The sequence below is a fragment of the Danio aesculapii genome, chromosome 11, assembly GCF_903798145.1.
Source record: "Danio aesculapii chromosome 11, fDanAes4.1, whole genome shotgun sequence".
Taxonomy (NCBI): Eukaryota; Metazoa; Chordata; class Actinopteri; order Cypriniformes; family Danionidae; genus Danio; species Danio aesculapii.
The window spans coordinates 6,511,579-6,517,578 of NC_079445.1; the positions used below are offsets into that span (position 1 = coordinate 6,511,579).

The 6,000-nt window shown below is 34.4% G+C and overlaps 1 long non-coding RNA gene and 1 other non-coding gene across 2 annotated transcripts; one reads left to right on the plus strand and one right to left on the minus strand.

The window, feature by feature from the left end:
• Window positions 1-1,991: 1,991 nt before the first annotated feature.
• LOC130237430 (uncharacterized) lies at window positions 1,992-5,731 on the plus strand. The gene is made up of 4 exons (XR_008838544.1): window positions 1,992-2,245; window positions 2,904-2,959; window positions 3,428-3,514; window positions 3,771-5,731. It is a non-coding gene; the product is annotated as an uncharacterized LOC130237430 (long non-coding RNA).
• On the minus strand, window positions 3,345-3,451 carry LOC130237853 (U6 spliceosomal RNA). Its single transcript, XR_008838582.1, has one exon. It is a non-coding gene; the product is annotated as a U6 spliceosomal RNA (small nuclear RNA).
• Window positions 5,732-6,000: the final 269 nt, after the last annotated feature.

Genomic DNA, 6,000 nt, shown 5'->3' on the forward strand with positions numbered 1-6,000 from the left:
ATCTATTCCCGCACTGCAAACCCCAACAGTCAACTTTATCAAATGAAATAAGTGTAGTTAAATCAAAACTGACTGAAAGTTATTTCTACTCATTTGAAAAGAGTTTTGAACTCAGTGTTGAAGGTAATGAGATAATGAAACACCTCATTACTTCAACTTAAATGGAGTAAGTTCACAATACTCGTATAGATTCTTTTTTTTTTTTACAAAAATGGTTTGTAGCAGTCGGTTTCCTCAAAAGGTTTGAGTTGCCTTAACTTATTAGGTCTTTCAGTACTCAGTTGGTTTGAGTTCTCTTCATTTATTGGGTTTTCCTTTGCTCAAATTGCTTCATTACTCAAATGGATTAAGTTGACAGTGCTCATTAGGATTAGTTTTTGAACTTAAATGGTTTGTTGCAATGGGTTTCCTCAAATGGTTTGAGTTACCTTAACTTTTTAGGTTTTACCAACACAATCAGGCTGGTTTTACAGAGCAGGGTGCTGTTCTCAGTGCATTACTCAGGTCATCACATTGATTTTTTCTTAAATGATAACCCTGGATAATTTGGAGATTATATATTGTAAAAAAAAACGCTACAAAAACAAAACAAATCTGACTAGAATACAATAGAAATGCTAATATTATGCTTTATTAAATGGCCTCATTTAGTCCTCAGTTTTACATGCATCCATAAAGCACTTGAATATTCATCACATCCATTTAAAATTACTTCAGTTCTCTTAGTCTCTAAGAATCGATTTGAAGATTCATTCTTTCTAAACTCCACCTATCCAAGACCCTGCTCTGCTCTGATTGGTTAGATGGCCCAGTCTGTTGTCACTGATTGATGAATTCATCTCTGTGTGTCTGCAACTAAACACATATGATCAGATCTGCTCAGGAGGCCTCCTTCCCTCAGTGACTGACAACACTAATGGTGTGATGCTTTCATTAAATCAGTTCTGATTTTCACCTGATGAAGCAGCCCTAAAACACAGCTCACAGAATGATCTAGAATTATCACTGAAACACTTTTCTGTTTAATGTTCAACAAGTGAAATGTGCTTCCACAGACATGTTTGAGCTGTTCACTGACTGTGATGTGTGTCCCATCTTTCAGTTTTAAACCAATCACTGGCAGCAGCATCAAATATCTATTACAAAACATCTAATCCCTAGATTATTCTAAAGATCTGCTAAAGTCAGACTCGGAATGAATGTGTTTAAATAATGACACAAGACTCCAAAATGAGATTTTCATTTGTTTATTTAATTAACATAATATATTTTAAGGCATTTTAGAGCTCTACTGAAAATAGTGCATTAACTGTGTTATATTAAACATATATGAAGAGATAATGCAAACATATGAGAAACCGATGAACAATCTTTTTCTCATGTCTCACAAATATAAGCACAAGAAACTAAAAACAAACGAAGAGATTAATAAACAAGTATAATGTATGATCCAGCTCCCATCTTGCATATACACACAAAATACTTATAAGAACATAACAATATTCTGAATTTAAAAATGCACATGAACGAGACGCTGAGAAACATAAAAGACGATGCTAATACACATTTTCTGTTTTTTAAATAAACCCACCACCACCCCCTCTCTGGGGGGACAACTTTATTTTTGATCACAGCTTGTGCTTCATTTCGTTTTTACATTTGCATATCATCTATGTTATTATTACACAAACATCAAGGAAGGGCTAACAAACAAAACGGTGTTATAGGCAAACAGGCGCAAGATGACAGCGAGACTGGACTGACAATCGAATACACAAATGTGTTTTGGGTTTCATTACCCTTTAAAATATATGATCAATTCACTTTTAATTTAAACATTTAATTTCATTTTTTTCTAGCTCAGAAATTAAACAAACAAACAAACAAACAAACAAAGGTCATGCAAATTTAGAAATGACGATTTCTGTTTGAGGGATTCGCCCCAACGTTCCCCATCATTTGTCCATCTCTTCTCTGATTGGTTGGCGAGCCAAATCAATGTTACCATCGGTCAACTTTGGCTCGTAGGCCTAGATTGGGCATCTCTGCACTGGAGGAAGAGTAAAAGTGGGTAAATATCCATTTTTGGGTGACCTATAGCTTAATGTTAATTATAGGACCACTACCTGTGTGTGCCTGAAACGTGGGTCTGCAGCAGGATATCTCTCACCACCAACCCTGCAGTGCTGAAGCTGATCTCCGATAGAGCAGCAATGGAGTTTATTTTTCGCGGAATAAGCCACAGGTGAGTGTGTACTCGTGTAAAAGTGAAATGACATTCAGTGACTGCGTTGGGAAAACAGCTAGAGATGATCATGAAGTAAAATTCCGCGACAACATTAACGGAAGTTTTGTCTGTGAGGGGTGAAATGTAACAGGCCTAGTAAACGTCCTTATCGATCTCCGATTGTTTTCAGGTAACGCTACTAAACAAACACATGGAAATACGACGTAATGTTGTGCACAACTAACACATTATAGTATGTGGCCCAATTTCTGTGTATTTTAGGTTTATTTATAGCTACTGGTTGGAGTCACTTATTCGCAGATTCAGAGTTATTATCATGATTAACGACGATGACACTAACTACTAGAATCATCATCATGATGGTAAATGCAACGTGAATGATTATTTTAGCACAATGTTGTATTGTTATGCCTGCTGGATTGTTTTTTTCACCTACTACAATACTACCATTTCAATCGTTGCAACAACATATACTAGTATTAACTTGACTGAAAAACTTTGATAAATACAGCAGTATAATTTAGTTTTTACTACAGTAAACTGTGGTGTCTTGTAGATAACTTGGCCTATAGTTTTTTATTAGGCTAGTTTGTTTGATTTTAAGGCTATGATTGTTGCCTAAAACATGTTTATAGATGTTGTGTTCCATTTTCAGGTCATGAAAAGCGAGGAAGAGGGGAAAACAACGCTATTTGTCAGTCCAGCTACATGGTAAAAACAAAATTTAATCGAGTATTTGTGCTATATAATCATGATATGCTGAATCCGTGTCGCTATATATATCTGATGCTTTGAGTCGAATTGGCCGCAGATTCGCATTTATTATTAACGATGATGACTTGTATAACTGTTAGAATCATTAGGATGGCTAAATGCAACCACTTTTGATATGATTTAACCTTAAAAATATCTATATTCGCTGTTATTTTCATTTGTTTTAGTCCGAGTGTGATGTGAGCTGTGTTCAGTGAGGCGCGGCCGCCATCTAGCGCATGCGCCACGCACTGCACGCTCAAACTCGTTTTTTTTATACAGCATACAGTGGGAATTATGAATAAAATTACTGTAAATCAATAATTATGAATCTATAATCAATAAAAATGAGGAACGCTTCACGAATTTGCGTGTCATCCTTGCGCAGGGGCCATGCTAATCTTCTCTGTATCGTTCCAATTTTAGTATATGTGCTGCCGAAGCAAGCACGAACTAAGGGCCTGGAGGACTGCTATATATCCTGTGGACTTCTGGGTATGTTTCTGGCATGTGGTAAGTGGATAAACCTACTTATTCAACTCATTTACATCAAAAGTGACTGTAAACCTCTCCACAGCAAACTTGCAAACACTTAAAACCTTCAAAGTTTAAAACCAGCAGTTTTGTGGAGGTTTACCGTAGTGTTTTTGAGCTGTAAAGCATATGCAGAAGAAGCTGGTTTTAGGCTAGTGTGATTGGATGAGTTCTTATGTGACGTAACATATCTTTTGTCCTCATGTCCTTCTCCTTCCCGCATTGGCATGCGCAGACCTTCCCCCGCCGCAGCCCAGAGGACAATACACGCAGACACTAGAAAACGGTCCACCGAAACATTCACAGACCCTCGGAGGCTAAGAAGATCTCTAAAAACCTGAAAAGCAGAGCTCAAAGCAGCTATTGAACTGACAGCCGAAGAAACACTCAAGCTAATGTTAAGGCTAGTGCTTCCCCTTCGTGTGCTCAGTGACATTCTCAGGCATAGCGTAGTGTATTTGTAATGTTTAAAATGGGGTTTAGATGCACCGAAAAGGGTCACAATGATATATATGTCTCAACCATGTTTCTGATAACTTACTTTTACAATATTTTATCTGCATAGCTTAAAAAGAGGGGTATTACTACCAAAAAATGACACTTTACTCATCATTTACTCCAGCGTTAACTAGCTTGAGTTTCTTTTTTTGTTGTTGAATACAAAAGGAGATTTTTGAAGAATGCTGGAAAAGGGTAGCCACTGACGTCTATGGTAGAATAAAAATACACACAAAAAATACACAGGAAGTATGCATTTATTTAATTGAAAAAAAACTGTAATATCGTGAATTGCTATTATTATAAAGGTTTTTACTATGTTATTACGATGGAAGTCAGTTCTGGTGTTTCCAGTGATGTGCGTTCCAGTTTGTGTTCAAAAGAAAAAGGAAACTCAAACACATCCAAAACAAGTGGAGGATGTGTGAACGATCACAGAATGTTAATTTTTCGGTAAACTGTCCCTTTAAGTGGTTCAAATACTGTGTTAGTTTATTCCCATCTGAACACAAAAGAAGATACTTTAAAAAATGTCCAGAACCAGTACATTTGTAGTAGGGAAGAAAATACTATGGAAGTCAATGTTTATCGGTTTCAAACCTTTTTTTCACATTTTATTCAAATAAAAATGACCGTATTTTAATTTTTGGGCCAACTGTCCATTTAAGTGGTTCAAATACTGTTATTCCCATTTAAACACAAAAGAAGATATTTAAAAAATGTCCAAAACAGTAAATTCATAGTAGGGAAGAAACTACTATGGAAGTCAATGGTTTTCGGTTTCAAACCTATTTTCAATTTTTTTTAAATAAAGATGATGATTTAAGTGGTTCAAGTACTGTGTTATTCTCGTTTAAACACAAAAGAATATATTTTGGAAAATGTTAAAAATTAGTACAATCGTAGTGGGGAAGAAAATACTATGGAAGTCAATGGTTACCGTTGTTTTCAATTTTTTTTTTTCAAATAAAGATGACATAATTTTCATTTTTAGGTGAACTGTACCTCTAAGTGGTTCAAATACTGTGTTATTCACATTTGAACACATTTTAAAAGAAGATATTTAGAAAAATTTTCAAAATCAGTACATTCATAGTGGGGAAGAAAATACAATGGAAGTCAAGAATTTAAAATAGAGATGACTGAATTTTAATTTTTGGGTCAGCCTTCGATTTAAATGGTTCACATACTGTGTTATTCTCTATGTTTCTTCAAATAAATATGACAGAAATTTAAATTTTTGGGTGAACTGTCTCTTTAAGAGGTTTAAATACTGTTAGTTTATTCCCATTTGAACACGAAAGAAGATATTTAGAAAAATGTCCACAACCAGTACATTCGTAGTAGGGAAGAAAATAGAATAGAAGTTAATGGTTACCAGTTTCAAACTTTTTGCACATTTTATTCAATAAAGATGACCGAATTTTCATATTTGGGCCAACTGTCCATTTAAGTGGTTCAAAAAAATGTTCAAAATCAGTACATTCATGGTGGGGAAGAAAATATGGAGGTCAATGGTTACCGGTTTTAAACCTTTTTTCAAATGAAGATGACAGAATGGGTGAACTGTCCCTTTAATGTATCCAGTGTAGAATTCTCTATTCATCAAAGACTTCTAGGAGAGATAAATATTTCTACAAAAATAGCTAGTATAAGCTAGCTATCATTATTAAAACATTAAAAGACCATCACAGTGAATTGAGTGTTTAATATAAAAGTTAATAAATAAATAATTGCTTTTAATTTGTATGTTATAAAAAACAAATTAGTTAATTTTAACATTTTACAATATTAATGTTTTAATTAAATACATCTATCCTTGCTCTGTACAGTTTTCTGTGTTGTATGCATTAAAACTTCACACCATCACAGCGAATTAATGACTTTTTAAAAAGAAAAATAGATTTCTAAAACATGTTAAATAAATGAATTAGTTAATTTTTCAATAACATTTTACAATATGCATA